The following is a 25786-nucleotide window of genomic DNA, read 5'->3' as shown; positions in this document are numbered from 1 at the left end:
TCTACTATTACTTCTGTCATTTCTTTCAGAACCCTGGAATGCATTCCATCCGGTCCTGGGGACTTGTCTACCTTCAGTTCCGTTAGTCTATCAAGCACTACCTCGCCAGTGACAGTAATTGTATTAAGGACCTCATCTCCTACCAACCCTATATCTTTAATATTTGGTAAGCTATTTGTGTCCTCCTTCGTGAAGACCAACACAAAAAACTTATTTATAGTCTCAGCCATTTCCTCGTTTCCCACCGTTAAATTCCCCGTCTCGTCCTCCAAGGTTCCAACATTCACTTTAGTCAGTCTCTTCTTCTTTATATATTTGTAAAATCTTTTACTTTTTTATATATATTTAGAGCTAGTTTAGCTTCATACTCTTTCCTTTCTTTATCGCTTTCTTAGTCATTCTTTGTTGTTTTTTAAATCTTAAACGTATATGAAATGATCAATTTTGACACGCAAGCAAAAACAGAATAATTTCCAAAGGACAGAGATACTCAATGTTGTCATTTACAGATATTTGGGTGTGTAAACAAACGGTAACAATGCTAATATGCAAATAGAGGAGGCAATGGCCGAGTGGTATTATTGCCAAACTATTCATCCAGAAATTCAGCTACTGTTCAAATCCAGCCACAGCAGATGGTGGAATTTGAATTCAATAAAATATATCTGGAATTAAGAATCCACTGTTGACCATGAAACTATTGTTGATCGTTGGAAAAACCCATTTGGTTCACTAATGTCCTTTAGGGAAGGAAATCTGCCATCCTTACCTGGTCTGGCCTACATGTGACTCCAGCAGCACAGCAATGTGGTTGACTCTCAACTGCCCTCGGGCAACTGCAGATGGGCAATAAATGCTGGCCAGTCAGTGATACCCACGTTCCATGAACGAATTTATAAAAAACACACAGTAATGAGGAAGGCAAATAGTCGGTTCCACTTTATTGCAAGAGGGTTGCAATGTAAGAGTAAAGAAGACTTGCTGCAAATATTTCAAAGAATCACAGAAGTGTTGTGGTGCAGAAGGAGGCCATTTGGCCCATCAAGTGTGCTCCAACATTCAATCACGGCTGATAAGTTTCCCAACCTCATTCTCATGCCATTTCCCCATAACCTTTGATTCCCCTTACCAATCAAGAACCTATCTATCTCTGTCTTAAATACACTGAATAACTTGGTCTCCACAGCCTTCTGCGGAAATGAGATCCATAGATTCACCACCCTCTGGCTGAAGAAATTCCTCCTCACCTTGGTTCTAAATGTACAACAATAAAGCAAAATTTGCTTATATTATCTGGAATTCCGAATATTGAAAAGTAATCTCATTGAAAAATACAACATTTTTAGAAGGTTTGTCAGTGAAGGTGCCGAGAGGTTGTTTCCTCACTAGAGCATTGAGAATTCAGGCTCAGTGTCAGAATAAGAACAGAATTTTTCACCAAGGGGTGTGAACATTTGACATTCTCTCTGGTCAGTGTGCTGTGGAAACTCAGGCATTAAGTAATTCACGAATGGCATCAATAGGCTTATGAGCACTAAGGGAATTAAGAGAATGTGCAGTTGAGGTAGTTTAGCCATCACCTTATTGAAAGATGGGGTCACGGGGTCAATTACGCAGGCTAGATCACAGGCAGAAGTCTGCACCTATATTGTTATGATCTGATTTTAAATTTATGTCGTATTACCAATGTTTCTCTTCCATTTTCCAACAGGATCTGGATATCATTTTGCTCTCAAAATGGAGGACCTTGTGTGCAAACGCAGGTTCCAGGTTGCATACATACTTGGTATCATCGTCACCCTGTTCTGTCCAATTCCAGAGGGGGCGAACATATTGGTTGTTCCCGTGGACGGAAGCCACTGGGTCAATATGAGAATTCTATTGGAAGAACTGAAACTTCGCGGGCACAACATCACAGTCCTTTCTTTCTCAACATCTTGGTACATCAAAGAGCAGCCGGATCTATATCAATCCATTGTGGTGGAAATGCCAAAAATGTATACGGAATATGAAAACGAAGATATTATGCAAACTTTGGTTGAAAGGGCTCTCAAAGTCTTACAGGACAGTTGGATGCCATGGTTTAGGTTCCATTCTGAAATGGTGACTTTTGTGCATTCATGTCATGCATGGACACGGGAACTGATTATTAAAATTTATGAAAACAAAAGTTTGTTAAGACAATTTGAAAATGCGCACTTTGACTTAGTACTTACTGATCCAGTTTTTCCCACAGGTCCACTACTTGCTCATACTTTAAAAGTTCCTTCGGTGTACAATGTTCGATGGCTCAGTAGTGGAGACCCTCATTCTTTCATCGCCCCATCGCCCCTTTCCTATGTCCCATTGCCCGCACTCCTGACAGATCAAATGAGTTTTCTTCAAAGAACATTTAATATCATCATTTACCATTTACAATCATATAATTCAAAATTTGCGATTAACCCCATTTACAATGAACTCTGCCATCGATATCTGGGCCCAGACACAGATATCGAGACGGTTCTCCATGGGGCAGATGTGTGGCTGTTGAGAGTTGATTTTACACTTGAGTTCCCGAGACCCACCATGCCAAATATTGTTTACATTGGAGGATTCCAGTGTAAACCACCCAAACCTCTGGCAGTAGAGTTTGAAGAGTTTGTCCAATCCTCAGGGGAGCATGGGGTTATTGTGATGTCTCTGGGGACAATTATTCACCATTTACCAATGCATATTACAATGAAAATTGCAGAGGCTTTTGCTCAGGTACCTCAAAAAGTTATTTGGAGATATGATGGAAAGATCCCTCCCAACATCGGAAATAATACGCTATTGGCAAAATGGATCCCTCAGAATGATCTTTTAGGACACCCCAAAACACGAGCCTTCATTGCCCATGGAGGCACCAATGGGATTTATGAAGCCATCTATCATGGGGTGCCAGTGGTTGGCATTCCTCTGCTTTTTGACCAGTTTGATAATTTATTCAGACTTGAAATCAGAGGGGCTGCAAAAGTGATTAGCATCTCAGCCATGCAGTCAACAGATCTAGTGCAGGCACTGAACGAAGTCATAAACAACACATCTTATCGGGATAACATGCAGAAACTCTCTGCTCTCCATAGAGACCAACCCGAGTCTCCAATGGAGAGAGCCGTTTTCTGGATTGAGTTTGTTGCTCGACACAAAGGTGCAGCACATTTGCGCTCAGAATCTTACCGACTCCCCTGGTATGCTTACTATTGCGTGGATGTGATGGTCCTCCTGTTATCTGCGTTACTAATGATTACAGTGCTGACAGTTCTGCTATTGAGGAAGCTTTGTAACATTGCTCGAAAGGAAAAGCAAAAAATTCAGTAAGGTTTTTGCTTTCGCTGGGAAAGGGGTTTTAAACTATTTCAACTTCATTATAGACAGTTGTAATCTAACACGTACTGCATTCCTTTCTCGATATCATAAATTAGACATTGTTGAAGTATCACTGAAGTAGCATGTCAGAAAATGGTAGTCCTCTTAAACAAAACAAAAAGGAAATATTGTATTTAAATCAATCGTAGTGGAAAGATCAATATGTTTTAAGCTTATTTTTCAAAAATAATAACATTAGTTGACGTATGATGTAGCGTTACCAGCGTTGGACTGGGGTGGGCACGGAAAGAAGTCTCACAATACCAGGTTAAAGTCCAACAGTTTAATTTGGTAGCACGAGCTTTTGGAGCATTGCCCCTTCATCAGGTGAGTGGAGGATTGGCTTCACAAAATGTTGATGTATGACTGCAAACATTTAATAAGAATTCCAGAAGCCTGTTTCACCCCAGTCATCATGTCCAATTTTGCATAGCCAATTATTTCCAGCCCAGATCTCTCTGTGTTTCACAACACGTTTGGCACCTCAACAACATCCTCCACTTGTATTGATCATGTCCTGGCAAGTTGAAGGTTAGTTTCTCTCGCATGTGCTTTGATAGCTTTGAATGCATGACTGACACAAAGAGCTGGCCTTGATTACACTGCTGTAACCTCTATGTGGTGTTGCAACATCATGCACGAAAAATGCCTCACAATGTAAACGGACATTGGGCATAACAGATCATTTAACAATTCTGGAGATCAGAAAGTGTTGATCAGATTGTTGATCATGTGCTGTTCTAAGACAATGTTGGGAAGTCAAAGGATCTTCTTTTGAGAAAGTGACCAAAGAGGTGGATGGGGGTAAGGCAGTGGACGTGGTGTATATGGATTTTAGTAAGGCGTTTGATAAGGTTCACCATGGTAGGCTTCTGCACAAAATGCAGATGTATGGGATTGGGGGTGATCTAGGGAACTGGATTAGGAATTGGCTAGCGGATAGGAGACAGAGGGTAGTGGTTGACGGTAAATATTCATCATGGAGTTCGGTTACAAGTGGTGTGCCTCAGGGATCTGTGTTGGGGCCACTGCTGTTTGTGATTTTTATTAATGATCTGGATGAGGGTATAGTTGGGTGGATCAGTAAATTTGCTGATGACACCAAAGTCGGAGGTGTGGTAGATAGTGAGGAAGGGTGTCATAGTTTGCAGGAAGACTTAGACAGGTTGCAGAGCTGGGCCGAGAGGTGGCGGATGGAGTTTAATGCAGAGAAATGTGAGGTAATTCACTTTGGTAGGAATAACAGATGTGTTGAGTATAGGGCTAACGGGAAGACTTTGAATAGTGTGGAGGAGCAGAGGGATCTAGGTGTATGTGTACATAGATCCCTGAAAGTTGGGAATCAAGTAGATAAGGTTGTTAAGAAGGCATACAGTGTCTTGGCGTTTATTGGTAGGGGGATTGAATTTAGGAGTCGTAGCATTATGTTGCAACTGTACACAACTCTGGTGCGGCCGCACTTGGAGTATTGTGTGCAGTTCTGGTCCCCACATTACAGGAAGGATGTGGAGGCTTTGGAGAGGGTGCAGAGGAGGTTTACCAGGATGTTGCCTGGTATGGAGGGGAGATCCTATGAGGAGAGGCTGAGGGATTTGGGGTTGTTTTCGCTGGAAAGAAGGCGGCTAAGAGGGGATCTTATTGAAACATATAAGATGATTAGAGGTTTAGATAGGGTGGATAGTGATAGCCTTTTTCCTCTGATGGAAAAATCTAGCACGAGGGGGCATGGCTTTAAACTAAGGGGGGATAGTTATAGGACAGATGTCAGGGGTAGGTTCTTTACCCAGAGGGTGGTGAGGGATTGGAATGCCCTGCCTGCTGCAGTTGTAAATGCGCCTAGTTTGGGGGTGTTTAAGAGGTCTGTGGACAGGTTTATGGACGAAAAGGGATTGGTTTAGGTTAGTGGGTCATTGTTGTTGTTGTATTTTCTTTAACTGGTCGGCGCAACATCGTGGGCCGAAAGGCCTGTTCTGCGCTGTAATGTTCTATGTTCTATGTTCTATAACATTGGTTTTTCATTATTGTCAGATTTAGAAACACTCGGTGTTGTCACGGTTAAAAGAAGGGTCAAATTTCTTGAACAAGAACTGAATGATTGTACGACCTGATTTTAAATTGCTGTAAATTGTGCGATCGCAGGTATTAATAAAGAAATGTTTCAAGATGATTTGTCTGTCTTCTTTGATTTGTGACTGTCTGGGTGGAGTTTGCATGTTCTCCCCATGTCTGTGTGCATTTCCTCCGGGTGCTCCAGTTTCCCCCCAGAGTCCAAAGGTGTGCAGGTTAGGTGGACTGGCCATGCTAAATTGCACCTTAATGTCTCAAGGTAAGTATGTTGGGGGTTAATAGTGTAAATATGTAGGGTTATGGGCATAAGGTGGGGGGTGGTTATGGGTAGGATGCTCTTTCAGAGAGTCGGTCCAGACTCAAGGGGCTGAATGGCCTCCTTCTGCACTTTCGGGGATTCAATGATTGTGACAAGTAACCCTTTCATACATTCATCCGAATCAGGCATTGATCGTGTAAGTATGGATCAGCTACTCTCCAACAATTTACGTAAGCCAAATTTAGACTTCTGCTTCTTCACTATTATTGACCAATAATTTTCCTTGATATTTTTGGCATTAACAACATGACTGTTTTAACAAACATGTAATTTTGGAAACAATCTTCTTGTTTAATTCCCTTATCGCAGTTCTTTTTAAGGAATGACACTGCTAGGGACAATGGGAGTGAAGTACAAAGGATTGAGAGCTTCAAGTTTATAAATGTCCAGATCACAAACAACCTATCCAGGTCCTCCCCCCCACACCCCCCATGCTGACACTATAGTTAATAAAGCCCACCAATGATCCCTGAATCATTTTCGTCCAGGGATCGACAGAGGAAAATGGGATTTTCAGGGAAATGGGTACATGAGTGGAGAGGGGCACAAGGAAGTGATCAGAGATGGGATATCTGTGATTGACATGAAGGGTGTTGAGAAGGCACAGGTCGAGAGGGTATCTATGAATGTGGAAAAGGGAGTCTATATGAAAAGAAGGAATTCAAGAGGGAAGGAAAGCAACAAAGTGAGAGGAAAACGGACAATGATGAGTTGAGATAAAGGTCACAAACATTAGTGGGAGTCACTCAATCCACAAGCTGAGGGAGGAAACAGTCAAGCCATCTTGGTGAACAATTTGACATGGGGTACTTCAGTGCACAGTAGAGAACATGAATTTCAAAACTGAGAGTTGTAGCAGGGTTAGATGCTCAAAGGAGCAGAGGTTCCAGGGGAGTAGTGGGACAGATCAGTGTGTGATTTGGTGAGAAGGATCACATCACCACCACAGCATTCTGGATAGGGACAACGACAGAATGCATAGCCAGATGGTGACACTTTGTTTATGAGGATTGGGGCATCACACGGCGCACGTCAGAGGCGGTGATGTTGATGAAATATACCCCACAAAACCAAGGGCAGGCAGAAGGGATTAGATTTGGTGCCATGTTCGGCACAACATTGTGGGCCGAAGGGCCTGTTCCTGTACTGTTCTATTTCCTATTGCATAGGACAAGGGCTTTGTCACAAATGAATGGACATTCTGAAGGGAGATGCAGAGAGGTGCAGTTAGTGCCGGTTCACTGGCAGATTTCACACATTATCTCTGGGAAGGATGAACAGGATGCAACGAAGTTTGACACAATCAGGCTCCAGGAGTCTGACTTGACCAACATGTTTGATGGGAAAGTAAGATGTGGCAGCAGTAGTGTGAGGGCAGAAGCATGCACCATTTTGGTGACTTTTGGAGGATACCAACAGAGGCCATGGGAAGTTGTAAGCTTTTGGCTAAGTTCAAGTGTCAGATCAAGCCCAAGATGGGATGCAATGCCTCACCTTGTCAGCTTAGATCTTATTTGCCTCTCTTGTGGGACAATAATTGGATTCAATTGGAATCTGAATTTGATTTTTGAAGCAAGCAAGGAATGGATTTGGGTCTGCCCAGTCTGCTCTGAACATTGGCTTTGTAACTTTAAAAATGGAATAATTTTAGTTTTGAAAGCTTATCTAAGAGTGAGTTAAAACTGGGATGACAAGTGAGAGGAGGGTAGCTTGAAGAGTGCAAAGTGTTGGTCTCGGATTTGGGTTGGGGATAGTAGCAATGCCTGTCAGTGGAGAAATGAAAGGGGGCATGGCAAGAGAGACAGTCCTGGGAAATGGAGGAGAGGTCAGGAAAAGAGGTTGACAATGAAGAAATAAGCAAGGGAATCCAAAATTCACACCAGAGTTACTGATGTGGTCTCAATCTGATACAAAATAGGATGGGATCAGCTGGGAGCATTGGCAAACTGACCACCCACTTCAAAGACAGGTGTTGAGAGGGCAAATTTGGCTACGAATCTCACCTGAGAATGGCCATGATCTGTAAGCTGGTATGTGACACATTTTGGTCGGAAAGGTGAGATAGAATCATAGAATCCCTAAAGTACAGGAGAGGCCATTTGACTCATTGAGTCTGTACTGACCACAATCCCAGCCAGGTCCGATTCCTGTAAACCAGCACATTTACCCTGCTAATCTCCCTGACACTATGGTCAACTTAGCATGGCCAGTCAACCTAACCTGCTAATCTCCCTGACACTAGGGTCAACTTAGCACGGCCAATCAACCTAACCTGCACACCTTTGGAACTCTGGGAGGAAACTAGGGAACTCAGAGGAAACCCACAGAAACACGGGGAGAATGTGCAAACTCCAAACAGACAGAGACCTGAGGCCAGAATTGAACCCGGGTCTCTGGCACAGTGAGGCAGCAGTGCTAATCACTATATCACTATATCACACCCAATAAAATGATTAAGTTTGAGGTCACTGCTGTCTCCACAAATACTTAACAAATGGACTTCTGCCCAGGAAGGTGAATCTCTGTCCAGGCGCTGAGCTATTAAAATAAAGCTGATAACCGATTGAACCATTTGGAGTGTCACAGCCAGAGCAGGCCACAGCGTCAGTGGGTGATGTGCAGAATATGAAGCTACAATAAAGCTGAAGCAACTTTGTTTCCTTTCATCCGATGGGGGCATCATCGGCTGAGCCAACATTTATTGCCCATTGGTAGTCCTTGAGGGAGTAGTTAAGAGTCAACCACACTGCTGGGGGTCTGCAGCAGCAGAGCACATGCTCAGCTATGGGGAATTAAGACCTAGAACAGAACTTTATCTGTTCTTTATCAATTTATAAAGATTGTACCTTGTTGATGAGACAATGGGGAGGATTTTACGGCCTTGCATCTGCGAGACTGGAAATTCCCGCCCGAGGTCAACAGGCATCTCCGTTGTGCACTCCTTGCCTGCTCTGATTCTGCGGCCGGCAGAGCGGTAGAATCCTGGCGCGTGAGTTTCAAGTTAAAATTAATTTTTAAGCTGTGGTGAATAGTTTGCCTGAGGTCAGAAATATAGCAGCGTACAACAGCACTGCAGGCATCCAAAATAAACCACCTGGTCCTGGACTGAGGCCTCAACTGTTCATTACGTTTCTTAGTGACTTTGTCTTTTAATGAACCAAGGGACGGTATTTTCCAGCCACGCTCACACCGAAACCGGAAGATCCCACCCAAGTTCAATGGATCTCTCCATGGTTCACCCCTCACCCACTACGATTCCCAAGTACTGGGTTGTTAGGGATATAATCTGGCTATTAATTCTGGATATACTCTTTTATTTGTACACATTCCTCAATCTCTTGAATTCTTTTCCTTGGTTGGTAAGTCTTTAGTAATGCTTCCAATTGTTCAATAACATTTAAATTTTCCAGTTTGATTTCTTCCACTGGAATTTTTTACAGTGATCAGCTGTTGTCTCATACTTCCCTTGAATGTACTCAGTAAGTGAATTATATCTCACGAGTCTCACTCTAAAACGTTGAATTCAAGGTGGTATTTTTGTAATTTCTTTCGATAAAAAACTTTGATCTGTTTCCTGCCAGGAGGGGGCAGAAGAAGTGAGGCCTAAATCACCTGAAGGCTGGCTGATAGCAGCAGAGGCACCATTGCACATGTGCAGTTTTCTGTGTTGTAAGAACACAGAGACCTGTCACTGCCTCTGCTGTTATCAGCCGGTCTCTGTGGCTCAGACCCCCAATGCCCCGGGCTACCACAAAGCTCAGGGGCCTTTCACAAACCGCGCCCCCCCATGCCTGGTGTAATCATGACCCTCCCTCCCCTGCCACCCCACCCCCTGATCACTACTGCAGAGTGGCAATAGTCCCCAACTCTTCACCTCCATGATTGTTAATGCAGCTTGGCAGTGGTGTGCCATCTCCCCACCAATTACTGCAGCAGAGTGTGCAGTAGTCCCCAACCCACCCCTCGTATTAACCCAACCCCCTCAGACCTCACCCCTTGGCACTGTGTGCCAGGCTGGCAGTGCCAAGGTGCTAGATTGGCAGTGCAAGGCTGGCACTGCCCAAGTGCCACCCCTTACCCCTGGCCTCCTGGGGGATCTCAATGGCCTCCAGTTCTACCACAAGGCCATCATGTCTAGCGTCCATTGATGAGGGGGGAGGGGTCAGATGTGAACCTTCCCCAGCAAGGCCATATAGGTGACCCCAAACAATTCTGTCCCGTGTTTGATAATTACATTCAAATCTGGATTTAAATATTATTAAATAATATATTCAGCCACTCATTCTTTTTGGGCCGGTAAGATCGTGAGAGGCAGTTCAGTCATCATCTCATTGAAACACTGATCAGGATTGCAGATTCCAGGTTGAAACACTCTTGGCCTCATCATCACCCTGTCTTGTCCAATTACACTAATATACTGGTTGTCCCTGTGGATGGAAACCACTGAGTCAATTTGAGAATTCTATTGGAAGAACTAAAGCTTTATAGCCACAACTACACAGCCTTTTATTGCTCATAATTTTGGTACATTAAAGAGAGGCCTGATCTATTTCACCATTGGACTTTTCATTCCGTATTGTTATTGAATTCAAATTTAACCATCTGCCATGGTGGGATTTGATCCCAGATCCAGTAGTAATTCCACTGTGCCACTGCCTCAGTCAGATAACATTAATATGCTTATTTTTATTTCTCCTACCTACTTTGACAATTTTACATGTTCCCAGAATAGGCATAAATACACCATTTCCTGGTTGGCAATATGTAATGAGTTGTGTGCTGCACGGATCAGTGGTGGGACCTCAACTTTTTATGATGCATATAGATGACTTGGATGAAGGGACAGATGGTACAGTTGCAAAATTTGCTGATGGTACAAAGAAAGGCAGGAAAGTAAGTGTGAAGAGGACATGAGGAGGTTTCAATGGGAAATAATTTGGCTAAATAAATGGGCAAACAACCTGGCAGGCCTCCCCTCAGGCAGACCATCAGATCCTCCCAATCTGTCCGGATCACTGGCCCCCCCTCCAGCCCAGACCCCCTCACCCCACCGATAACCCCCAGGCCCCACCCAGAGTAGGCCCTGCTGCCTGGGCCCTGCCCGATGCCTGGGGGGCAGTGTTGAAGTGCCCCCGGGCATGGGCACTCTGCCCCTTGGGGCACCCCCCGCTGCTCAATCCCCTAGTGGGCCCCGATTGCCCCCTTCATTCCGGTAGGTCTCTTGCTAGTTCCCCGAATATGGGGAGCTACTCTAAATTCCGCCAGAATGAAGTACTCCTGGTGGGGTGGGCGATTCTATCGGGACCTGAAAGTTCCTGATAATGAAATGCAAGATATATTTAAACTACATTTTTAAAAGATTCAAATCACTTATCTGCCTTCCTGTTGGTTTCCAGCGTGCTTTGGACTCCGACTGTTCTCTGGCTCGGGAAGATGTGCGTGCATTCCCAATGCATTGGCAAATCCCGGAACAAGATCGACGATGCAAATCTCCCAACCTGACCCACCAGAAATGTTGCGGGAAAATAGCCCCCATGCTAGTCTGAAAAGACTCGATCGCAGAAGCTAAGCAGACCCAGGCCTGGTTAGTACTTGAATGGGAGACCACCTCAGAATACCAGGTGCAGTAAAGCCCCTTCTGACATTTTCCCGGTGAGATGGCTCCCACTAAGAAAGGTGGAGAGAAAATGATGGGCTGTTCTGCCATTAACGAGGTGGTTACGAGGGAATACACAATAAATGTGCATAAGCGCATCCATGGCGTGGGTTTTAACAGACGCGCTACCCATGCCATTAAGGAGATCCATAAATTTGCGGTGGAGGAGACAGGTACTCCAGATGTCCACATTGATACTCATTTTGAACAAGGCTGTTTGGACAAAAGGCATAAGGAATGTTCCATATCGCATTCGTGTGTGTTGATCCTGAAAACGTAATGGGGAGGAGGACTCTCCTAACAAACTCTACACATTGGTAACTAACGTTCCTGTCACATCATACAAAGGTCTGCAGACAGTTAATGTTGATGAAAATTAAATTGTAAATGTTGTGTTTATAAAGTTGCAACTGCCTAAGGCAACTGAGAGGATCTGGCTGTCCCTCTGTTCTTCAATGCTTACAGTATGTTTTATGACTGCGTAATTTATTCCTCACGCAGTGGGTGGTCTGTCAACTGCAAAGATGCTCTTTTGATCGATACTTAAATTTGGTTTTGATTACTTAATTTCCACTCAAAGACAGCCCTCCTTAATTCAAAGGGAAGGTATCTTGTCAAGTCAGATGACTCACAACTTTCAGGAAAGGGAACCTTGTGTCGAGTCAGGCTTGGTCAAATGTATTATGTAAGTCACATGCCTGTATTTTAAGATTAGAACATGTAAAATTTTCTACCTAACTGTTGTCTCTTATCAGTCTGTACATTGTACCATCTTCTTGGCTAAGAAAGGAAGAAGTATTTGTGTGCAATTTCTTTACTTGTGTGTTTCTTTTCATCTCTGCAGATCTTCATTGGCACAAAAGTTACAGAAAATAATCAAGCAGGCTGATAGAATATTCCCTTTGGATTCAAGAGTAATTGTGGTGATTTGTGGTAATTGTCCTTTTAATGTCGTTCAACAGAGTAAAGGTCACTTGGCTAGGTGGACTAATCGAGAGTGAGATTGTGTAATCATTCAGGTAATAGAATGTTTGTTAAGTCAGGACACGTGTAGGGGACGAGAACAGCCATGTGACTGTTTGATTATCATTTTAGATTAGAAGTAAGGGGTCATTGGGACTGCGATTTCTGAGGCTGACGGAGTTGCTTATCATTTTCCATGATACAGTCTGATTTGGATCTGATTGTAGGGACATCTGGAAGTGCAGCAAATCCACTATTCGGAGGAACTCCGTAGGATACACAGACATTTATATTAAACCCGATACAACATGGCCAATTTCAAGTGGAACAACAGACATTTCAAAGGCAGAATTATTTTAAAAGATTACATTTGAGCAAAATGGCTGCAAACCAGACATCGGAATGTACAGCAGCTGCCAAGGAGTGATGAAAGGGGGTCACGAGATGTGGCAAAGCTACCTGGCAAGATTACGCAGAGGGGTGTCGATAGCCCTGACCAGTGAGAGACTGGGAGACAATGGAGACAACGAGTTTTACCCCAACTGTATACAGTAATGCCTCCACTAACGGGAAAACATTTAGCGGTTGCAGGATACCACATTGGGACACTTAGGATCCCATCAGATACTTCCTAAAACAGTTTGAGCTGTTGGTCATTGAAGCTGATCAAATCAGTTTCACTCTGTTACTACTTTGTACAGTAAAAAGTCTGACAACACCAGGTTTCAGTCCAACCTATTTATTTGATAATATACTCACAAGCTTTCGGGGTTAGCCCCTTCGTCAGGTGAATGGAGAGTTCTGGCCTCAGACAGAGCATATAAAGCACAGACAGTTTAGAGATTACTGATTAGAATGCGAATCCTTACACCTAACCTGCTGTTCAAGACCTGAAGTGGCTGATAATGTGAGTGGAAGGAGCACTGATCACAGTTTAAAGAGATGTGTATTGTCTCCAGACAGTATAGTGAGTGAGGTTTTGCAAACCCAGGCAAGTCACGGGGGTTACAGATAGTGCGACATGAACCCAAGATCCCTGTTGAGACCGTCCTCATGTGTGCGGAACTTGGCTATCAGTCTCTGTTCAGCAACTCTGCGCTGTCGTGTGTCGTGAAGGCCACCTTGGAGAATGCTTACCCGAAGGTCAGAGGCTGAATGCCCGTGACCACTGAAGTGTTCGCCAACAGGAAGGGAACAGTCTTGCCTGGTGACTGTCGAGCAATGTTCATTCATCCGTTGTCGTAGTGTCTGCATGGTCTCCCCAATGTACCATGCTTCGGGACATCCTTTCTTGCAACGTATCAGGTAGACAATGTTGGCCGAGTTGCAAGAGTATTTACCATGTACCTGGTGGATGGTATTCTCACGTGTGATGGTGGTATCCATGTCGATGATCCGGCATGTCTTGCAGAGGTTGCTGTGGCAGGGTTGTGTGGTATTGTGGTCACTATTCTCCTGAAGGCTGGGTAGTTTGCTGCGAACAATGGTCTGTTTGAGGTTGTGTGGTTGTCTGAAAGCAAGAAGTGGGGGTGTGGGGATAGCCCTGGCGAGATGTTCGTCTTCATCAATGATATGTTGAAGACTCCGGAGAAGATGTCGTAGCTTCTCTGCTCCGGGGAAGTACTGGACGACGAAGGGTACTCTGTCCACTGTGTCCTGTGTTTGCCTTCTGAGGAGATCGGTGCGGTTTTTCGCTGTGGCGCATCGGAACTGCCGATACCCACATCATGACTACTTTGTACCCCATTGTTTTGAAACTGACGGGGAGGAGCCAGCCAATTTGATTAAGGAAAATGCCTTTCAAAAAATATTGAGCTCTGGCCAAGAAGACACAAAGTGAAACACCTGACGAAGGAACAGCACTCCGAAAGCTAGTGGCATTTGCTACCAAATAAACCTGTAGGACTTTAACCTGATGTTGTGAGACTACTTATTGTGTTTACCCCAGTCCAGTGCTGGCATCTCCACATCAAGAAGACACATACAAGGAGGAGAGGTTTTGGCCTTTCAACAGTTAACTTGGGAAAGGAGTTCTGTGAAGTTTGGGGCAGGAGGGTTGTGAGGTCGGAAAGGAGTGAATTCAGGTATCTAGTCAGACAACTGCTTCGTGGCAGAGGAAAGAACAAGGAAAGCCCAGCAGCAAGACAAGATCTCAACTATATTCTCAGCAGCAGAAAGGACCTTTGTTTTTAAAACAATCTGAGGAGTCGTGAATTTAATCTCTCAGCCTTCAGAAATCCCCCAGTTAGGTAAAGGTTGAGGAGGGTCTAGGATTCTTCTTGTTTTTGTGTAAATTGTGTAATGCTAAGAATCTACATTGTGCTATTAGAGTTTCCTTTCCATACTATAGTATTGTAGTGTCTGTGTTTTATTGACTGAGTTTGGTTGGAGTTATTTTTGAATGAATTATTTTTAAATTCACTTTGAACAGTTTCTCTCTCTTTCATCGTCCAGCTTGGTGAGTCACTAAAAAGCCAGAACAAAATTCTGGGATACAGAAATGTAAAGGGGCCGAGCACTTTGAAACTGCTCACTCAGTGGTGTCCACTGATCAGGAATAAACAGTGGTCACTCTCTCTCTCTCTCTCGTGAGGCTGTCCCAGTCTGGCACTTCTGGGTTTTATTTTACTACCTACAAGAAAGAGAGACACACGGTCATAAGTGGCAGCCAGGGTAACGCGTGTGGCATAAGGGTCAGCTCATTAGTCAGGAATAAACAGTGAGTCTTTTCCCTCTGTCCCAACGTGACAAATCCAGGTTGTGAGTTGGACACTGGCGGGAGAGAGACACCCACAGTTATCAGTGGCATCTGTGACTAGTCTGTGTGGAGAGTAAAAGGACCTTTATAGAAAGGATACGGCAGCATTGGAGGGGTGCGATGTCGAATTTACCAGGCTTGGACTCCCAGTGTTAAATTATGAGGAGATGTTACACAAACTAAGGTATTACTCCCTGGAATTTAAATGAGTAAAAAATGTAATTAATTTATCAGTCACAAGTAGGCTTACATTCACACTGCAATGAAGTTACAGTGAAAATCTCCCAGTCACCACACTGTGGCGCCTGTTCGGGTACACTGAGGGAGAATCTCAGCACGGCAATTCACCTAATCTGCAGATCTTTGTGCTATGGGAGGAAACCGGAACACCCGGAGGAAACCCTCACAGGCAGAATGTGCAAATTCCACACAGACAGTGACCCAAGCCGGGAATCAAAACCGGGCCCCTGGCACTGTGAGGCAGCAATGCTAACCGCTGTGCCATCAATTTCATCAAAGCTGTCAAGAGAAGGTGGCACAGTGGTTAGCACTGCTGCCTCAAAACACTAGGAATCTGGGTTTGGTTCTGGCTTGGGCCAGTGTCTGTATGGATCTGCATGTTCTCCCCATGTCTTCATGGGATTCCCCTGGGTGCTCCGGTTTCCTCCCATAGTCCAAAAAAGATGTGCTAGTTAGGTGCAATGGCCGTTTTGGGATTTAAATTCAATAAAACATATCTGGAATTAAGAATTTACTGATGACCATGAAACCATTGTCAATTTTCAAAAAAAACCCCATCTGGTTCACAAATAGGCTGACATTAACACTGCAATGAAATTACTGTGAAATCCCCTAGTCACCACACTCCAGCACCTGTTTGGGTACACCGAGGGAGAATTTTGCACGGCCAGTGCACCTAACCAGCACATAACCTGTGAGAGGAAACCAGAGTACCTGGAGGGAAACCACACAAACGCAGGGAGAACGTGCAGACTCCGCATAGACAGTGATCCAAGCCAGGAATCAAACACAGGTTCCTGGTGGTGTGAGGCAGCAGTGCTAACCACTGTGACACCATGCTGCCTCTTATTGATTATGGACAGTGGGAAGGTGTATGTAAATTTTGTTTATAACAGTGGGAGCAGATAAGGTACATAGGGAATAAATTCGAAACCCTGTTCTATTTCTGGTCGATGATACGGGGCTGTTATTAGTGTTAATACTGAAATACATAGTATTTTGTTATTCAAATGCATTAAGGGATTTGGGGCAAAGTTGGTTTTATGGCGATAGGTCACAGATATTATCACAAAATGGCAGAACAGACATAAATGTCCTCCTGCTATTCCTATGACTGTTCACATTAGCACTTGCAGAAATTGGAAATCAATAAAAACAACAAACATAATGCACCAGTTACTGAAAGATAGGTCAAATGTGTACAGCAATGAAACACAAAAAAGTTGATGTTAGCCTCTAACAGGAAACCTTGTGTGATAACAGTAATCTCATGTGGTGGGAGGAAGTCAGAATCTTGGTGGACTAACGGATTTTAACTGGCAGGGTTTAGCTGGATGTGGTGGCCTGCTGTTTGGGCAATTCCAGCAGAACGAGGCAGAGAATAAAAATAGGAGGGAGCTGTGAGGAGGAACCCAGAGCAGCGGAGACAGCTCTGTGGAGGAGTCGCACAGGCTGAAAACTTTAACTTTCTTCCTCTCTCCGCAGACGCTGACAGATCTGCTGTGTTTTTCCAGCAAGACCCAGACTTTCCCTCAGGGATATGGAGGAGCACTGCTAATGATCCTGTGAGGTAAGTTGACTTCACAATTTGCTGTGGGCCCCATTACTACTTTTGTGCAAGAAAAGGTTCTCTTCCTTCCTCCCTGTCGGTGCTCAAGAGCCCCTGGTCTTCTCCTTGGGCAGAAAGGCAGAGGGGCTGCTGCAGTGAGGGACCCATATATATAACTTCACCCACAACTATATTCCTGAAGTATCTCTCTTGGAGTCTGGTGGCACTTTAATCCATTCTCAGAACCAGTGACACTGAAATCACAACTCAGCAGGAACAGTGCAGGAATATTTATTCTAAACTACAGCTGAAACCTGAAGCTTACACCCATGACATAAAACATGTGAATATAAGAACATGACAGGCCAGCTGAAAGCAGAAAGAAGTACGATGGCAATCCCAAGGTCTCCACAGCGGAATTTCACTTTGCTTTCATTAATTCATTTACGGGAAGCAACTTCCATTGAAAAGGCCAATTATTTTTACCCGTCTTTAACTGCTACTTGAGCAGCTGGTGATGCTGTGTGAACTGTGTGTTGCGCATCCACCTACAGTGCTGTTAGGAAGGGAGTCCAGGGTTTTGATGATTAAGGAATGTTGATATTGTTCCGAATCAAAATAGTGTGTGGCAAGGAGGTGACCTTGCAGGTAGAGAAATTCAAATACCTCTGCTGCTCATGCCCATCTGGGGTGATGGTGTCTGTCAATATGGAATTGGAAAAAAGCTTGGTGAATTGCTGTGGTGTATCTTGTAGTTGGCACACATTGCTAATATTAGGCACAAGTGGTGGATAAATGCCCAATCTTCTGGGTAGTTTTCAACTTCTTGAATTTTTTGGAATAAATTCATCTGGGCAATTAGGGAGTTTTCTACCACACTCAAGACTTGTATCTTGGTGGACAAGCTTTGGCTGTAAGGAGGCAAAGTTCATGAGTGGAGAATTCATAGCCTCTGAACTGCTCTTGTAGAAGTTATCTGCCGGTTGCAGTTAACCTCAATGGTAAGCCCCAGCATGTTGCTGATGGGGGATGCAGTGATGGTAAATCATTGAAGGTCAAGGGAAGTTGGTTAGATTCTTCCTTATTGAAGATGCTCAGTGCCTGGCACTTGTGTGGTGTGTCTGCTTTATTCCACTTATCAATTTAAGGACAGGCTGTGCTGCACGCAGACACAGACTCTTCCCGTATTTGAGGACTTGCAAATGGTGCTGAACCCTGTGCAATCGTCCTCCTTGTCATCAACGACGCCTGTTACACCGTAAAGGAATATTGGGCTCTCTGATACACCTCGCTGGAAATGGTCTTTCTTGATGTACTATTATAGAACTTGCTGTTCCCTGATCCTGTGTTGGAACTGGCAGCTCCATGCTCAAAATCTGCACATCCAAAATAATCTGCTTCTAAAGCATCATAAGCTATATTTCAAATGAGAAGTTACTCATTCAGCCCAGAGATGTAATGTCAGTAAAACAACGCCCTGTAAACACATCATTGTTGCAGACATGCTCGTGGGGATAAGTGAAATTATTCACTTTAGTAAGAAGCTTGGCAAAGCAGAATATTTTCTCAGTGAGAGACTGGTGAATATTGCATTTGACAGGGATTTAGGTGTCGTTACAAGCTTGTAACCAAATCACGCAAAGTTAACATTGAGGCACATTAAGTAATTGGGATTGCAAATGACATGTTCTGCTTCATTGCAATGGGGTTAAAGCAGCAGAATAAGACAGACTTGGGCGGGAGCTCTTGTTGAGAACAGTTTTGGTCTCTCTACCTATGAACGAGTTGACTTAGGGTTCACAAGGTGGATTCCCAGGTTGTGAGGATTGTCTTATGAGTAACATTTGAGTGGAATATTCCCTCATTATTTAGAGTTTAGAAGAGTGAAATGTGACCTCATTGAAATCCTTCGAGATCTTTAACAGATTTGAGTGTTTAATCCATTGTCATCATCCTTTCAGGAATGCCCTGAAGAAGGACTACTCCTCTCTTTGAAGAAATTTCTGTTCTCTTTTACCACTTTTACTTTCATTGTTTTTCATCTCATTTTGGAGTTTGACAAGTTATTTACCAAAACTCACTTCCACATCCATGTCTCCTTCCTCAGTGACTATTCCTGTCTCCAGTTCATGCCATGTGCCTTCCAGCTCAAGCTCCATCCCTCATGTTTTGGATCTATCTAGGATTATATATATCGCTGGGACATACAACGCCCCTCAGAGTATTGTCTTCACCATATTCTGAGATCCACATTCAGTGCCAGGCATTGCCATATGTACACCCTTGACTCAGCCTATCACAAAGCTGTTCCTATCCCCAGTTCCATTTCATTCTTCACCTTATCCAATGCCTTAACAAAAAGCTCTTTCTCTTCCTTTCAGATGTTAAGAAATACAAGCTCCAACAATTTATGGATACCAAAACCATCCAAGATCCTCCACATCTTCCCATTCTTTTGACCCCATTCCTTCTTCCAATCCTGCTCTTGCCATGTATTCTCTCTCCCTCTGACTTTCCCTTCTCTGATGCTGAATGTTCCGTACTCAGCAAAGGACTCCATTTGATCACTTTGCACCCTCACCTCATTGTGCTTCAGGCTCAGTACGATGCTGTACTCTTCTTCCATCACCTCCGTTGTAACGTTAACATTTTTGGGCAGGAACCCTCCCCCCTCCCCGCTATTCATTGGATCCTGCAGGTGTTGCTAATAGTAACAGCAAGGGCACCAGTTATGCCTGTTTTCTTGTGGGGTATGTGGACGATTCTTTGTTGCAATCTTACTCAGAACCCTCTCTCACAACTCTTCCTCCATGACATCAGTACCACTTCATGCTCTTGTCTGCACCTGGAAAAAAATACTGATTTTACTTCTAATTTCCACCCTTCACTCATCGTCACCTGGCCTGTCTCCAACACTTCCCTTCCTTCCTTGATTTCTGTGTCTCCACTTTTGATGATCGACTGACCACTAACATTCATTACAAACCCACCGACTTCCACAGCTACCTCAGCTACAGCTCTTCACGCCCCACTCCCTGTATGCACTTTGTCCCATTCTCCACAGCACGGTGGAGAATGGGATGGTGAAGTCTCAGGGAAAATGATTTAACCATCTGGGTTTGAGCCCAACTGTAAGCAACATTTGAAGGGAATTCAGAGACTAGGGATGAGATTCTCTGGCCTCCCAGCTGCATGTTTCCCAGTGGCGGGAGGTGGAGAGTGTTTGCTCGTGGTGGGATCCTCTGGTAATGCCAGTGTCAATGGGAATTACCATAGACATCATCCCACGCTGGCAGATAATACACGGTCGGGAGTGTGCTGCCGGTGGTTCCAGAGAATCTCCGTGAACGTCCGGAAAATTCTGGCCTAAATCTTCGAAAATGATGATTGAAATCCCTCATGAGGGAGACAGAGTTTTAGCGAGATTGTGTAACACTGACGTCTGGATGGCTTGCTGAGAAATCTGTCATCTTGTTAGTGGGTGGCACAGTGGCTAGCACTGCTGCCTCACAGTGCCAGGGATCCGGGTTCAATTCCGGCCTCGGGTCACTGTCTGTGTGGAGTTTGCATGTTCCCCCTGTGGCCTGTGTGGGTTTCCCCTGGGAGCTCCAGTTTCTCCCCACACTTCAAAGATGTGCAGGTTAGGTTGATTGGCCATGCTGAATTGACCCTAGTATCAGGGGGATTAGCAGGGTAAATGTGTGGGGTTATGGGAATGGGATTGTGGTCGGTACAGACTCGTTGGGCCAAATGGCCTCCTTCTGAACTGCAGGGATTCTATGATTCTATGAAAAGCGATAGAAAGGGTCATCAACAGTTCTATCAAGTGGAACTTGTTTAGAAATAACCTGCTCACTGATATTCAGTTTGGGTTCCACCAGGGTCATTCAGATCCAGACCTCAATACAGCCTTGCTCACCCTAACTTTTTCACTGATATGCTGGGCTCCACCATCATTGATGTTGCTTTGATTTGCTTTGATTTGAGTTGATTTGATCTGATTTATTCTTGTTACATGTGTTAACATACAGTGAAAAGTATTGTTTCTTCCGTGTTATGCAGACAAAGCATACCGTTCATAGAGAAGGAAATGAGAGTGCAGGATTTCGTGTTACAGTCATAGCTGGGGTGTAGAGAAAGATCAACGTAATGCAAGGGAAATCCAATCAAAAGTCTGACAGCAGCAGGTTCTTGAGTCAGTCGGTACGTGACCTCAGATTTTTGTATCTTTTTCCCAAAGTATTCCAAGTGTGGCCTTACCAACGTCTTGCACAACTTCAACAATACATCCCAACTCCCATATTCAACGTTCCGACCAATGAAACAAAGCATGCCCAATGCCTTCTTCACCACCTTGTCTACCTGTGACTCCACTTTCAAGGAGTTATGAACATGTACCCTCTCGATCTCTTTGTTCTCTAACTCTATCCAATGCCCTACCATTAACAGAGTAAGTCCTGCCCTGTTTCAATCTACCAAAATGCATCACCTTGCATTTGTCTAAATTAAACTCCATCTGCCATATGTGAACCCACTGTCCCAATTGATCAAGATCCCGTTGCAATTGGAGATAACTTTCTTCACTGTCCACTATGCCACCAATCTTGGTGTCATTTGCAAACTTACTAACCATGCCCTCTATATTCTCATCCAAATCATTAATATAAATGACAAATAACAGTGGGCCCAACACTGATCCCTAAGGTACACTGCTGGTCACTGGCCTCCAGTTTGAAAAACAACCCTCTACAACCACCTTCTGGCTTCTGTCAAGAAACCAATTTTGTATCCATTTAGATACCTCAACCTGGATCTCGTGAGATTTAACTTTATGCAACTACCTACCATGCAGTACCTTGTCAAAGGCCTTGCTAAAGTCCATGTAGACAACATCAACTGCACTGCCCTCATCTACCTTCTTGGTTACCCCTTCAAAAAACTCAATTACATTTGTCAGACATGATTCTCCACTCACAAAGCCACGCTGACTGTCCCTAATCGGTCCTTGCATCTCTAAATGCCTGTCCATCCTGTCTCTCAAAGTACCTTCCGTCAATTTACCCACCACAGATGTGAGGCTCACTGGCTGTAGTTCCCAAACGTTTCCCTGCAACGTTTTTTTATACAAAGGCAGAACATTTGCCACTCTCCAATCTTCGAGCACTTCACCCGTGACTATCGATTATTCAAATTATGCTGGTTGTGGAACTGCTCAGTTTGTCTATCGGTTGCTGCATTTGTTATTTGGCACACAAGTGGTCCTACGTTGTATCAGTTCTCTCCCTGAAATCGAAACATTTAGGAATTTAGAATCTACAGATTAATTCTAAAGGTATTGGTGACTCAGGGAAACAACTCATCTGGAATTATATATTGGCTGTGGCAACAAAAAGATCACTGTAAAATGGGAACAGTCGATCACATGGAGATTAATATTTGATCGGCAGAAATACGTTTAGACTTTGGACCGATTAGTTGCATTTACTTTAGTTGAAAGCTCAGCTGCCAAGAGTGCCAAGACAACACTTCATTTGTTCCCCCTCTATAAGGGAAAGGTTATAATTTCTTGGCGAAACAGTAAATTGCAAGTTAAAATTAATTTTGCAGTTGTGGTGGACAGTCAGCGTGAGGTCAGAGATTGTAAAGGTCCTTTTACTCCACACACAGACTGGTCTTGGATGCAACTGATAACTGTCAAAGTCGAGAAGTGATCTGATTTTAAATTTATGTCGTATTACCAATGTTTCTCTTCCAGTCTCTAACAGGATCTGGGTATCAATTTGCCCTCAAAATGGAGAATCCCGTGTGCAAAAGCAGGTTCCAGGTTGCATACATACTTGGTATCATCGTCACCCTGTTCTGTCCAATTCCAGAGGGGGCGAACATATTGGTTGTTCCCGTGAGTGGAAGCCACTGGGTCAATATGAGAATTCTATTGGAAGAACTGAAATTTCGCGGGCACAACATCACAGTCCTTTATTTCTCAACATCTTGGTACATCAAAGAGCAGCCGGATCTATATCAATCCATTGTGGTGGAAATGCCAAAAATGTATACGGAATATGGAAACGAAGATATTATGCAAACTTTGGTTGAAAGGGCTCTCAAAGTCTTACAGGACAGTTGGATGCCATGGTTTAGGCTCCATTCTGAAAAGATGACTTTTCTGCATTCATGTCATGCATGGACACGGGAAATGATTATTAAAATTTATGAAAACAAAAGTTTGTTAAGACAATTTGAAAATGCGCACTTTGACTTAGTACTTACTGATCCAGTTTTTCCAACAGGTCCACTACTTGCTCATACTTTAAAAGTTCCTTTGGTGTACAATGTTCGATGGTTCAGTAATGGAGACCCTCATTCTTTCATCGCCCCATCGCCCCTTTCCTATGCCCCATTGCCCACACTCCTGACAGATCAAATGAGTTTTCTTCAAAGAACATTTAATATCATCATTTACCATTTACAATCATATAATTCAAAATTTGTGATTAACCCCATTTACAATGAACTCTGCCATCGATATCTGGGCCCAGACACAGATATCGAGACGGTTCTCCATGGGGCAGATGTGTGGCTGTTGAGAGTTGATTTTACACTTGAGTTCCCGAGACCCACCATGCCAAATATTGTTTACATTGGAGGATTCCAGTGTAAACCACCCAAACCTCTGGCAGTAGAGTTTGAAGAGTTTGTCCAATCCTCAGGGGAGCATGGGGTTATTGTGATGTCTCTGGGGACAATTATTCGCCATTTACCAATGCATATTACAATGAAAATTGCAGAGGCTTTTGCTCAGGTACCTCAAAAAGTTATTTGGAGATATGATGGAAAGATCCTTCCCAACATCGGAAATAATACGCTATTGGCAAAATGGATCCCTCAGAATGATCTTTTAGGACACCCCAAAACACGAGCCTTCATTGCCCATGGAGGCACCAATGGGATTTATGAAGCCATCTATCATGGGGTGCCAGTGGTTGGCATTCCTCTGCTTTTTGACCAGTTTGATAATTTATTCAGACTTGAAATCAGAGGGGCTGCAAAAGTGATTAGCATCTCAGCCATGCAGTCAACAGATCTATTGCAGGCACTGAACGAAGTCATAAACAACACATCTTATCGGGATAACATGCAGAAACTCTCTGCTCTCCATAGAGACCAACCCGAGTCTCCAATGGAGAGAGCCGTTTTCTGGATTGAGTTTGTTGCTCGACACAAAGGTGCAGCACATTTGCGCTCAGAATCTTACCGACTCCCCTGGTATGCTTACTATTGCGTGGATGTGATGGTCCTCCTGTTATCTGCGTTACTAATGATTACAGTGCTGACAGTTCTGCTATTGAGGAAGCTTTGTAACATTGCTCGAAAGGAAAAGCAAAAAATTCAGTAAGGTTTTTGCTTTCGCTGGGAAAGGGGTTTTAAACTATTTCAACTTCATAATAGACGGTTGTAATCTAACACGTACTGCATTCCTTTCTCGATATCATAAATTAGACATTGTTGAAGTATCACAAAAGTAGCATGTCAGAAAATGGTAGTCCTCTTAAACAAAACAAAAAGGAAATATTGTATTTAAATCAATCGTAGTGGAAAGATCAATATGTTTTAAGCTTATTTTTCAAAAATAATAACATTAGTTGACGTATGATGTAGCGTTACCAGCGTTGGACTGGGGTGGGCACGGAAAGAAGTCTCACAATACCAGGTTAAAGTCCAATAGTTTATTTGGTAGCACGAGCTTTTGGAGCGCTGCCCCTTCATCAGGTGAGTGGAGGATTGGCTTCACAAAATGTTGATGTATGACTGCAAACATTTAATAAGAATTCCAGAAGCCTGTTTCACCCCAGTCATCATGTCCAATTTTGCATAGCCAATTATTTCCAGCCCAGATCTCTCTGTGTTTCACAACACGTTTGGTACCTCAACAACATCCTCCACTTGTATTGATCATGTCCTGGCAAGTTGAAGGTTAGTTTCTCTCGCACGTGCTTTGATAGCTTTGAATGCATGACTGACACAAAGAGCTGGCCTTGATTACACTGCTGTAACCTCTATGTGGTGTTGCACCATCATGCACGAAAAATGCCTCACAATGTAAACAGACATTGGGCATAACAGATCATTTAACAATTCTGGAGATCAGAAAGTGTTGATCAGAATGTTGATCATGTGCTGTTCTAAGACAGTGTTGGGGAGTCAAAGGATCTTCTGACATAACATTGGTTTTTCATTATTGTCAGATTTAGAAACACTCGGTGTTGTCACGGTTAAAAGAAGGGTCAAATTTCTTGAACAAGAACTGAATGATTGTACGACCTGATTTTAAATTGCTGTAAATTGTGCGATCGCAGGTATTAATAAAGAAATGTTTCAAGATGATTTGTCTGTCTTCTTTGATTTGTGACTGTCTGGGTGGAGTTTGCATGTTCTCCCCATGTCTGAGTGCATTTCCTCCGGGTGCTCCAGTTTCCCCCCAGAGTCCAAAGGTGTGCAGGTTAGGTGGACTGGCCATGCTAAATTGCACCTTAATGTCTCAAGGTAAGTATGTTGGGGGTTAATAGTGTAAATATGTAGGGTTATGGGCATAAGGTGGGGGATGGTTATGGGTAGGATGCTCTTTCAGAGAGTCGGTCCAGACTCAAGGGGCTGAATGGCCTCCTTCTGCACTTTCGGGGATTCAATGATTGTGACAAGTAACCCTTTCATACATTCATCCGAATCAGGCATTGATCGTGTAAGTATGGATCAGCTACTCTCCAACAATTTACGTAAGCCAAATTTAGACTTCTGCTTCTTCACTATTATTGACCAATAATTTTCCTTGATATTTTTGGCATT

General features: G+C 43.7%; 3 pseudogenes; all 3 read left to right on the top strand.

The window, feature by feature from the left end:
• Positions 1 to 33: 33 nt before the first annotated feature.
• LOC145359588 (UDP-glucuronosyltransferase 2A2 pseudogene) lies at positions 34 to 4248 on the top strand (annotated as a pseudogene).
• Positions 4249 to 11430: 7182 nt separating this feature from the next.
• Positions 11431 to 11812, top strand: LOC145359522 (large ribosomal subunit protein eL31 pseudogene; annotated as a pseudogene).
• Positions 11813 to 22846: 11034 nt separating this feature from the next.
• Positions 22847 to 25327, top strand: LOC145359625 (UDP-glucuronosyltransferase 2A2 pseudogene; annotated as a pseudogene).
• The last annotated feature ends 459 nt before the right edge of the window (positions 25328 to 25786 follow it).

The sequence above is a fragment of the Carcharhinus amblyrhynchos genome, chromosome 28, assembly GCF_965287045.1.
Source record: "Carcharhinus amblyrhynchos chromosome 28, sCarAmb.v2.hapA, whole genome shotgun sequence".
NCBI classification, from domain to species: Eukaryota; Metazoa; Chordata; class Chondrichthyes; order Carcharhiniformes; family Carcharhinidae; genus Carcharhinus; species Carcharhinus amblyrhynchos.
The sequence above is the reverse complement of the archived record's forward strand: the minus strand, read 5'-3'. Positions and strand labels throughout refer to the sequence as shown.